The sequence below is a fragment of the Mustela lutreola genome, chromosome 2, assembly GCF_030435805.1.
Source record: "Mustela lutreola isolate mMusLut2 chromosome 2, mMusLut2.pri, whole genome shotgun sequence".
NCBI classification, from domain to species: domain Eukaryota; kingdom Metazoa; phylum Chordata; class Mammalia; order Carnivora; family Mustelidae; genus Mustela; species Mustela lutreola.
The window spans coordinates 126,826,956-126,839,529 of record NC_081291.1 but is presented as its reverse complement, the minus strand read 5'-3'; the positions used below and the strand labels follow the sequence as shown (position 1 = coordinate 126,839,529).

Genomic DNA, 12,574 nt, shown 5'->3' with positions numbered 1-12,574 from the left:
ACAGAGCACTCAGGGCAAAGAGCCAATGCCCATCTCTTTAAATTTCATGACCAGGGAACATGGCCCTTTCTTGAAATAAAACTAGACAGTTCTGTCCCCAGGAACTCTGACAGCCCGCTTTCTTTGAGATGAGTGCTCAGATCAAGTGGAGCTAGTTCACATTCCCTTTAAAATTAATGCAGAATTGAATGAGTACTTTATCCACTTACCTACTTTATGAAAAGTGAGTCCTATTCTACTTAAATGAAGACTGAAGAAACCACAAGTCATTAGCCTGGAAATACTTTTGATGAAAGACAAATTTTCTATTGAGTTATGTTTAAAACCAGAGTCGTTTTCTCTCACTTTCCTTTTTTTGCTTAGTTATTTTTCTCTTCTCTGATTGTGCCTTTGTATTATAAGAAGGAGGCTGCTGTGTTTCATTGTCACAAATGGATCATACATTTGTTCCAGTGTGTGACCTATGGAAAGGAGAAGATTATATTATCAAGGAATAGAAGGAAGTTATGTACGCTGGATGATCTGTTAAGGGGGAAAATGTTAAGTGTCCTGAAAAGAGATGCTTAGAAGCCCAGGAAAGGTCTGTCTTTTATGTTGCTACAGCAGATGAATATTTTGCTTAAAAAAAAAAAAAAGATCATACAATAAAGACACACTTCATTATCAAAATATTAAGTGCATACTTTTTTTTTTTTTTTCAGAGCAAAGCCTTTAGGCCTTACTCTGTCATTAACTCACCAGATGGCCTCAAACTCTTATCTACTATTTAGGGTTATTACATGGGTTAAATGCAATGTGGTACTCCAAGTGCTTAACCAAGTGCCTAGTGTAGTGTGAGGCTGTCAATAAATTCCAGTCATATTACATAGGATTAATCACCATTATTATTAATTGTTACATTAATGAAATAGGCATTACCAAAATCATTCAATTATTCCATATTCTGGAAAGACTATATACATGTACACATAGAGTTTTTTATTTTAATTTTATTTTTTTATTGTTTGGCTTGAAATAAGGGGTTTATTTGTATTCAGGGGAAAAGATTGTAAAGAAGACCCTGAAAGCATGGTCAAATACAAGTCATGGAGGGATTTGAGAAGAAAAATCCATTTTGCTTCATTAAGGAATAAAGAGAAGGCAATATCAAAAAAAAATGATCGCTTAAGGAATGAGAATCTGATGCAGAGAAACTTTAAAATGAAAAAGTAAACACAAGTAGAAAGCATAACTGAAAGCCTAGAGGAAGACTCTGGAAGAGAAAAGACAAAAAATTCCACCCTGGCTGAATCAGAGAGGCTGAAAGAAAGAGAGGGAAAAGGAGAGCATGTTAGGGGAGCAGATTTCACCCCAGGCCTCCAAGCTGAGTTTGAGAAGTTAACATTCCTTACTTCTGATCTTAAATAATTTAAGAACTATGGCCCAGCTCAGGGAAAGGAGCAGCTGTGACCTAGGATATATAGATAATCAAATATGCATCATCCCTTCCACCGTCAGAGCCTTACTTGTTTCTGGGAGTCAACTTTCTCTGGACAGAATCTGACATGCTGTTTTTATAAAGAAAGGGATTTTTTTTTTTTCCATTGAGTACCATCTTGTTATACTAGCTCACCTTAGTAGGAAATCAAGCTTTGCTCGATCACCAAACTTAGAGTCAGCCTACCAAGTGTGCTTTTGTAGAATTTTTCATCTTAGATGATAGCACTATCCACTAACTCCAATTTAAAAACAAAAACAAAAGGAAACTATATACAAAATAGAAAGCTGCTAATTTTATGACTCTAAAATAGTCACAGAAATGATTACTAAGAAATGAAAATTTTTCAAATGATGGCCATTTAATGTTGGACCAATTTGTAGGATACAATATATTACTTGTGTTTTTTCTTTGTCTCAACGTCTAGGAGAAGAGGTTAAGCCTGTTGACAAGTAAATCCAGTGCCAAACATCTGGCAGAAACTTGTTGTGGACCTTTTGGGCCGGCTACCACTAACTCTACCTTTGCGTAACTCTAATAACGCTTTACCTTTGTGTAAATTAGAAGAAGTCGCCCCCTGCCGGCTGCCTCCTTTGTGCCATGATGATTTCCTCATCACGAAGTTGCTTATGGAAACTCTGTGGCACCTTGTATAAAAGCTGGTCCGATGTCTACCAGCCAGGGTTTCCTCTTAGATAGCTAAAAGAAAAAAAAAAAAAAAACATTCTTAGCATGCTGCATAATGATATTTCTTTTGGCATGGATAACAGATGAAAAACCTAAAGAGCAAATTATTTTCTGTAGAATTTATTAACATTGCTTTTGTTATAATTAACTTTATTCAAAGAAATTACAAATTAAACGACTATAACTTGGCTCCGATCAACAAATATCCATCTCCATTATGCAATTTATCCATTTATATAAGAGTTGGAGAGTAGTTCCATACAATGTAGACAAAAAGGAATTGGATTGTTTTGCCTGAAGAGTAAAGATTTTCCTTGAATATCCTGCCAGAAGAACCTGCCAGATGTTTTCCATCTTCTTTGAGCACAGAAGAAAGGAAACTGGCTTAAGCTACATAGACACTTTGGCTCTGAAAAGAATTTCCTAGCAAAGAGAATAATAGAATTAGTTTATAAGAGAAGATTTTTTTCCTCCCCAAAGTAGTTAGAACCTTAAAAGTAGGAGTAAAGATTTTATTGCCTTATGTTTTAAAGTCCAGTTTTTCCTTTCGCTTTGGAAGTATAAGGATTATTTGTAAATAAAAATTAGCAGTTTTAACTACAGGAGAAATTAATAAAGGTGTACAGAGTAGGCCTCACATAATCATTTTTTTGTTGTGGGAGATCTAATTTTTGCATGGAAAAAGACTCTTGCTTGTCTAGATAGCTAAGGGTCGATGAAAGGTAGTCTGGAGAAGACTGGTCAAGAAAGTAAAGAGTTTCATATACCAAACTTTTGTCATCATAGTCCTGAAACAGAAAATTATACGAAAAGAGTTGATTAGTAAAGCAAAAACAAAAAAAACCCAAGAGAGAATATAGACAATGTAATGAATTGTTTGAATAAAGAAACCCAAACCAATATATATATATATATATATATATATATATATATATACACACACACACACACACACACACACACACAAACGTAATGAATCATTTGAATAAAGAGCCAAATTTTTTAAATATTTTTATTTATTTATTTTGAGAAAGAGAAAGACAGAGTGAGAGAGAGCATGAGAGGGGAGGTCAGAGAGAAAAGCAGACTCCCATGGAGCGGGGAGCCTGATGTGGGACTCAATCCCAGGACTCTGGGATCATGAACTGAGCCTAAGGCAGTTGCTTAACCAACAGAGCCACCCGGCGAGAGCCAATTTCTTTGAAACCAATTCTTACTTTAGAAGCATTGGGCTTAGTGACCAGAAAACTGGGGTCCTACCCAGCTGTGTGCCACCAGGCAGTTTATATTCTCTCTGATCTTCAGTGTTCTCATCTGTAAAATATGTGATTGCACTAGTTCAATTAAGTTCCTTCCAGCCCTAATATTTTTGGTCAGAATTCCCTGCACTTTTTTTACCTTTAAGACATCAGAGTTTTCAAATTTTAGTTGCATCAAAATCACCTTGGAACTTGCATATTCCGCTCCAAGACTCTGGTTAAACAGGTAGAGTCCAAGGAATCTTTTTCGTACACTCTTTCCATGATGAGATTGCAGGAAGACCAAGGAATATGTTCTAGAAACATCCAAACAAAAACTAACTTTCTGAAGAACAGAGAACATATCTTATTAGTCTTATATATTGAATAACTAGCAGAATGCCTGGAAAGAGTAGGTACCCTCCAAATGTGGATTTAATGAACCACTTTTCATTAAAAGGTTCATATTTGTGATATTAAATGGTCTTCATGATTATTTGAATCCCTAAGAGAAAGAAGGGTTATTCCTAATAGGGGGATCATTGTCTATATACAGGTTCCTCGGGAAGCACAAAGTGATGAGAAGTGGCTTGTAGATCAGCAAATTTAAAAAAAAAAAAAAAATGCTTTCTCTTCAATATAGCACCCCTCCGGTCCTCAATGTAAAGGAAAAAATTGAATTCTGCACTTGTGTGCCTTTTACTAAGTGCCATAATGACAGGATGCTCTTTTTATTCTGAAAAAGGACTAAGTCTTTCCATTAAAGTGCTAGAAAATCAAGCTGTCACTTCAACCCACAGCAGCTGTCTCTTGCACCACCTCTGCCAAATGTCACCCTTCCTCTGTGGGATTTGATTCTGCACTGGATCTGGGGGAGTATGCCTCACTGCACAGCTTGTAACATCAGTCTCCGTGCCTTCGAGTCTCAGATTCTTTCTCATTTCACCTCATGTATATTAATACAGAGATTAGTTTCACTTTTTTCTTGAATAGCTAATCACTTGGCAGCCAACGTCCTACTGTGGCATTGCAGGTCAAATCAGCTGAAAAGGACAGTGACTTCAAACTGGAAAATATAATGCTTAGTGAAAACTGTACCCAGAACAGGACCTCAGACTTGTCACCCAGACATGAAAGATTTATTTTCAATTACAAATCCAAGCTTAATGTGAGGGCACCCTGGGGGAGATTCAGATCACTGCTTCTTCTAAATTGACCTTCTACTTGTTTCAATATTTCCTTCCCTATTCAATAGCATTCCCTGACCCCCTGAGCTGAAGATCCATATTAGCTACTGTAGGAATTGCTGGTCTAAGAAAGCTTTTTGAAAAATTTCTCCAACTGAAGGCCAAGTTACATGAGTGATACCTTGGTGAGCTTTCACACATTAACACAGCAATAGATTTGGGTCTCCAGACAATACTTCCAATGGATTGCAGGGGCCAATATCCCCTTGTTATTTAGGCTTAAATACAACCCAAAAAGTTATTCCAATTTTCGATATTAGGTGGATTTATTGTTAACATCTAAGTAAGACCTATGACATATCCCCTTGGCATTAGTGAATGAGATTACCTGAGGCGAGCTGCTGGTGCTACCACATCAGCCTCTGAAATTGGTTTGCCTCGGGATATTTTGGGTCAATTCTAGTGCCTTTATGTATACTTAGCAGCTGCTCTAAAAGGCATACCATATGGCTCTAATCTAGGTAGCGTTCACAAACTTTTAAGAATCACTAATTGAAACTTCCTAGGAAAAGTTGGTTTAAAAAAAAAAAAAAAACTTTGTAACTTAAAATTTGAGAGTGAGAAATTTGGATTATCAGTCATTATCAAAGGTCTATTAGAAGTAGTTTAGGTGTAATTTTCTCTATATTGTAGCTTTCGCTACTTTATGTTATAGATTTTCACTATACGTAACTCATATTACTATGCTCTTCCCATAATCTATATACTTTGAGGCATTAAAATATTTTTAACTAGGGTGAGTCACAGATTTGTTATCATGAACATTTTTGCTTGGTATGTAGATGTGTTTGTGTTGTGCAGTGGTATGTCGGTACTTCATATGTGGTGTTGGTGACATTATTTAGTGTTGTTCCAGTTAGTGGTTCAACCTCATTATATGACACTTTTTCACAAATGAGATATCCCTATACCCCAAAATTCAAGAATAACCTTCCATTTGTTTTTTGTAATTACTAAGTTTTTTCATAATTTTAGTAATTGTCATAACCTTAATTTACTTTTACTAAATTACTTTTAAAATTTAATTTTATAATTTACTAAGAAAAAAATAATTAATTTATATATGAAAAGACTACTCAAAAATTTTAACCAAAAGGAAGTCTAAGACCACAAGAGTTTCTTGCAAAAATACAATTTTTATTGTGCCAAGGAGAAGTAAGGATGTGCTCAAAGATGATAGAGACATGTCAAGATGACATAAAAGCCAGCTTGGAGAGAATCCCACTGGCCAAATAAGGGACAATATAAGCATCAAAATAAATAAAAGGAAAAGATTATAACCCCTAGGAAAAAATTTAAAATCCTGAGTCCATGATGATATGAATAAATGAATGAATACATACTGGGGAGAAGGGATATCTTTTTCTTAACGCCAATTCGAACTAATTATAAGATAAATGATAAAATTAATATTTGTTTAAGATAAGAATCATAAACAGATGCCAGAATTAGCGATGACCATGTGACAGGAAACAGAATATTTACATAGTATCAACATAATCTGCCTACCTTATATTTATTAACTACAAAGAGAAAAAATAGTAACTTAATGGTGGGGAAATGTGGAAAATTACCACCTTAACCAAGTGGTCATGAGACAAATCAACCTTGTGTGCCTGTTGTTTTGATGAACTAAGATAAACACATTACTTCTATGGTTCTTCTGTCAAAAATTCATAATCTGAGGAGATGCAATCATGAAGAAACATCAGACAAATCTTAATTGGAAGACATACTACATAATAACTGACTTTTATTCTTGGGAAAATATCAAGGTCAAGAAAAACAAAGAAAGACCAATGAACTGTTCAAGATTAAGGAGTTTAAATAGGAAACTAAATTCAACATGTGATTCCAGATTTGATGGGGGGCATGGAGTGAAAGCTCGTAGAAGGAAGGAAGGAAGGAAGGAAGGAAATCTGAGTGGCAAGTACCTGGTCAATGTTTGTACTATTTTTGAAATGTTTTGGTAGTTTTGAAAGTTTTCAAAAACAAAGTTTTAAAATCACTGAATCTGGCAGGTTAGCTTTTTTTTTTTTTTTTTTTGTAGTTAGTACAACTAGTATTTATTTTTTTTATTTTTTTTTATTTTTTTATTTTTTATAAACTTTTAATAGAGAAGAATATAATGAAAGTAGCATTTAATGACTATCAAATTTTTCTAGTCATACCTTAAGATAATATTTATCTCTTCAAAAAATCCTACTATGATTGAAATAAAATACCTAAAACAATCTTGTTTTGTCAATATTCATATGAAATTAGTTGTCTTAAGTTAATTAGTTAAGTTTATTCATTACCCAGACTTTATCTCCCACCCTTCCACTTTTTTTTTTTTTTTTAACTGTGTCATTCTCAGGGGCAGCTAGTGTGGGATTGGGAACACAACATCCCAACATCCCTTCTTCCCACCCAGGTCTCAGCTTTGTGCAGTTGTCTACTGCTGCCTACAATAGTCAAAATTATTCCTATATCACTCATCTTTTTTTCTGCTTTTTTTTTTTTTGCATCCTAAAAAATGTACTACTAATATGTTTAAGCAATTTTGCTAACTATTCTAAAATAGTGAGTGATCAGCAAATCAAGACACAGTGTCTTCTGTTTAATCATTGTCACAGTATTTTGGCTTATAAAACTATTCTCATTACAATACAACCCAATTAAATGTTTGAGTTGAATTCTAAGGAACTATGTACAATGAATACAAATATGCTTTCTACACTTAATAGGATTCACTAAGTGTGTTTATTTCATAACAGATATCCTCACTACCTGATTAAAGTTTAGAGGGAAACACATATTAATATTGTCTGTTAGAAGCCTGAAGTGCTCACACACAGTTTGCTTGTCGGTGTGTCCTTCCTCTTCCTTTGGGTGGGCCCTACCCAGTATAGCCCTATTTTCTCTCTTTAAGGCTGATACTACCCAAAAGCATTTTCCAAACATATCAACTGCTGAGAGGATCTTAAATTCCTACCTCATTGCTGTCATCAAAGAAAGACATAGGCCTCTTTCATTCGGAAAGTTTAATTGTTATTCTCCGTGTTGTAACAGAATTGTAACGTGTTAATGCCTGCCTTCGCTCAGAAAACAAGTCCAGAATGGCGATTTGGAAGCAGGTGGAGTTCAGAGAAAATAGAGAAAAGGAGCACATCATATATACAAATGATAAATTACAAAATACATGTACACACATTAAAACAGGAGCACGTAAGAGAGACCGAAATATGCATTAGACAGATATTTGCGATATTTTTATAGTCCTTACTGCTCCTGAAGCTATGTAGTTCTGAACTGTGTAGTGGCTGAAGATTTTCTTATGCATAGCCATTGTGGCTCCATGAATGTCATGCTTTGAAGCAAATTAGTCTTCTAAATCATTAGACACATTCCTGCATAGTCAGAACAATTACAAATTAACAATGTGATTTCTTTCCTCTCAGTAGCTCTTTCCTCTCAGTAGCTCAGTAGGTCTCCTTTTTCATTTCTCTGTGAGAGCAGTTATTCAAAAAGTGCAGGAATTTTATCAGTTTTGATACCAGGTCTGTTGTCCAGATTCAAATAGGCAGGAAGTACACAATTGCCGAATTCAGGGAACATTGCATAAGCATTTCTTGGCATGTAGACCAAGGGCTGTGTACATTAACAGCCTCAGGTTGGGAGGAAGAATAAATGGTGTGGGTTCTGGGACTGGGTGTTATTTTTTCCCGCATATCTTGGGCCATTCTTGAAATTGGAATAGTCTACACAATTCAGAGCTAAGCAAACCAGGGCCTTTTTCCTCCGTTACTATCTGTGGGAGATGGAATCACAAATGTCAGCATTGGCTATGATATAGAAGGATCAGTCTCACCTGTTGACCTTGGAGATGGCAAAAATATGGGACATTTGGGGATTGAAAAATAGAGAGGCATCTACAGGTGTCTTCTTTCCAGGCATCTGTTAACAGTCACCTTTACCTTCCTGGTGTCCAGCTGTCAGCAATCAGGAGACTTGGCCAGTAATTCAGTTTACTTTTCCCAAAAATGAGCCATTAAAAAGCAAATTATCTCACAATAAATAAATAGAGAGATAGATGATAGATTATCAATAGATAAATATGTGAAAATATAAAATTTTGGAAATACTGCCAAGTTATATAATATTAAGATATCAACCATTTCGGTGCAAGTTTTTTTCCCAGACGATACATACAAAAAGGAAATTATTTTGACTTTATCCTTTGTTGTTTCTAAGAATTAGACAATAGCTCTCAAGAGAACATATTAGCAAGGAAGTTAGCTTGAGGTGATTAGTAATTAAATGATATTATGTGTGTTCCTTTTCCCTACACAGACTCCAGATTGTCTAATTTGAGAAATTTTAAAGCATTGTATTTTAAACAATCTTGACTCAAAGGGAAATTAAGGGAAACTGTCCAATATGTGTTAACATAGGGGTGTTATTTTGATATAACAGTGTCCAACATTATAACACAATATCTTTCAAAAGTGATTCTGGTGACAGAATAGAAGGTAGGCTTGTTTGCTGGAAGTTTGGAGGTTGAGCAACTAATTAGAAGGATTTCATGAATCTAAGAAGAAAAAAGGAAGACCTACAATAAGTCAGTGGAAAGCAGGAAATAGAAACAGAGCTAAGATTCGGCAGCTAAGAAGATAGGGTGAGTTAGCACATGGGATTTTTAATTGGATTTTTAGTTGGAAGGATTTGAGACATTGATCCCATGTTGGCTTTTTTTGTTTGTTTATTGTATGTTTGAGATGCAAAATCTTTAATGAGTTATTTTTCTGATCTATAGTCCCCGATCCCTAGAAGAATATCTCACTATCATTCAAAGTCTCAGGTCAGCAAGCCTGGCTTTTTGATGCTCACTATATGGGCTCTGTTTTGAAGTTCTTATCAGTTTGACTCAAAGACCAGCCACATCCATCTTTATCGAGGCAACGGCATTGATAAACACAGATTTCTTTTCTACTTCTTTATAGCATGAACACGTGTTAATGCCTGCCTTCATTAAAAATATATATAAATATATATATATGTATATATACACACATATATAATATACATAGCTATATATATTTTTTATTTTATATATATACACATATATATGAACACTTTCAGATATTAAACACTATAAGCATAGACATACAAATTTTCCCTCCTCCACCTAAAAAGGAAGCAGACCTACAGTGTAGAGTCACTGACATCTTCAATTTCTGATATTCTAGATGTCATCTCGAATGTAAACAGTCTGCATTTTTCCTAGCCTCAGTTTCCCCCTTTAATATGTTTCAATCTTTTTTTCGACCAAGAAGCACCTTGCTTTCCTTTTGTTTTACATTCTAAATATGTTGCCTCCGTGGTTACTCTGTAAGAGACCTGAATATAAATTGGGTCAGCCCATTGGCTGCTGGGTTGCTGCTGGACAAGTTAACTTAGCTTCTTATATTCCTTCAGGTCTGCCCATCTGAATTTGGTGGACATCAGCAGCCCAACCCAGTACCTGGTTACAGTGATTATCTGTTTTTATTTATTTTGCCCTTGCCCATTTATTTTATGCTTGATCTGATTTTTCCATTCCAAGGGCTTGTGGACCCATGTTCAGTTGCTTGGTTTCTCACTAACACCTGAAAGTAATCCTACTCGCCAGATGAGGTAAACATCACATTGATGCCAAACCTGCTCAGTAAATTTAATCAGATCAGTAGAACTCATAGTCCATGTAGGAAAAACAATGTTTGGAGATGTTTTGGGGTTTTTTTTTTAATATTTTATTTATTTATTTGACAGAGAGAGATCACAAGTAGGCAGAGAGGCAGGCAGAGAGAGGAAGGGAAGCAGGCTCCCTTCTGAGCAGAGAGCCTGATGCGGGACTCGATCCCAGGACCCTGAGATCATGACCTGAGCCAAAGGCAGAGGCTTAACCCACTGAGCCACCCAGGTGCCCTGGAGATGTTTTTTAATGGACAAATTTTTAGGTGGGAAGAATGATATTAAATAAATTCTATTTGAACACACAGTCAGGTGAGAATTGTAGTGTATACATGAGCCACTTGAAATAATTCTTGGCATACTTGTAATTATGAATTTTGAAAGTTTACTTTGAATTCCAGAGTAATATTTTTTCAAGGTTTTATACTAGTGAGTCAAGTAAATTAGACAGTTGGATATTATTTTCTGGAAAATTCTGTTGCTATCTCCCCCCAAAAGAGAAGATCATGTAATCATTATTATTCTGTCTTACAAAAATAATGTGTCATTGTGTCAGGACATCAATTAGTCATACATTCTAGGAGCTTACAACTGAAGGCCAGAAGAGGCTGATAAATGCGTGACCATAGGGAATGACTTAAGTGGTATTAAGGGAAAAATCGTCTCCAAACTAATCATGGCGGTAAGCAACACTTTAGGATCTTTGTAAAATTCGGTTCTGCCATGCCTGGACTGCAGTTGGACAACCCAATGTAAAGTTCCAGCTAGAGTGGTCTGAAATAATTCTACTGTTAAGGACACAGCTGCTACATCAAGTTTAAAGAGAACTTTAAATGACACTTCACTGGGGAGCAAGGTATAGCGAATGCTGCCAATGCATATCCCTCGGGTAATTAGCAAACTATGTCTTTTGAGGCAGTGATTTACTCAACATTCATTTTTCACCCTTGGCTGAACCACAAAGTTTTGTTTGAATAAAACATCAGAAATCAAAGAATTCATACAAGCATGTAATATTACTTTCTCGGGTCTTAAAAGGTAGATTTGATTGGTTGGCTGACCTTAATAAAGACAACAAATAGGGCGCCTGGGTGGCTCAGTGGGTTAAGCCGCTGCCTTCGGCTCAGGTCATGATCTCAGGGGCCTGGGATAGAGTCCCGCATCAGGCTTTCTGCTCAGCAGAAAGCTTCCCTCTCTCTCTCTGCCTGCCTCTCTGCCTACTTGTGATCACTGTCTGTCAAATAAATAAATAAAGTCTTTAAAAAAAAATTAGTTCTATAAACTTGGTGGATTGGAAATTACATCCCTGAATATAATAATCACTTCATATGTAGTATATCTCTAAATATTTTCCACACAATATGTGAATAGTCAATAAAATGGAATCTTTTATGAATTACTTTATACTTTCGCATTTATACCAAATGTGGAAATATATTAGAGAGGAGATATTTGTTTTATAAGTTATAATGAACATTATAAAAGCTATTAAGTCAGTTAAATGAATGAATATATTTAAAGTATTATTAAAGTAATATCTTCCACTCCTCTTCTAAAACAACTTCTGTGTATAAGAAATTCACTCAGTTCTTATAGGATTTTATTTTTTCTCCTTTTTTCTCTTTGCCACTCTGTCAGATCAGATCCTTGTAACGCTTCCTCTACTTTCTTGCTTTTTCTTATGCAGCATATATGCCTCCTGATTTTCAGATTTACTATAAAACGCAGCTTTAAACATTCTAGATATATGAGTCTAAATCTTTCAAAAATCTCTAATTAAAAAAAATCTTTAATTATTCTATGTTGTTTTCTAATTAAGCCAGTATGCTTTGTTTAGCATTTAAGGTATTCCAAAATGTGGCCCCAAATTATTTCAAACACAGTGACTCTTTCTTAAACATGGGCCATCTTTGATAAAAATGCACATATACATCTACATACAAAGAGTTGCATATAATTTTATGCACAAATGTTAGAAAAATACCCCTGCTCTTCACGCTCACACCCTGCCACTTTGCAACACATTCCTTAAATTCCAACTGTGTTAGACCATGAGTGACTGGTGGACTGACACAGTGTTTTATGCAAAAACACATTCTCATATGCCCCATGGTACTATCCCAAATGTCTCTAAGTAATTTGGCTGGTAGAATGTCTCCCCTGAGGTTTTTCAGAATGTTTTTATTCTCTTTATCTGCCTCCTGTTACCT

The 12,574-nt window shown here is 35.3% G+C and overlaps 1 protein-coding gene across 7 annotated transcripts in view; it reads left to right on the top strand.

Moving 5' to 3' along the window:
- Positions 1 to 12,574, top strand: part of NLGN1 (neuroligin 1) — an 845,829-nt gene that overhangs the window by 821,420 nt on the left and 11,835 nt on the right. The window lies entirely within an intron of this gene.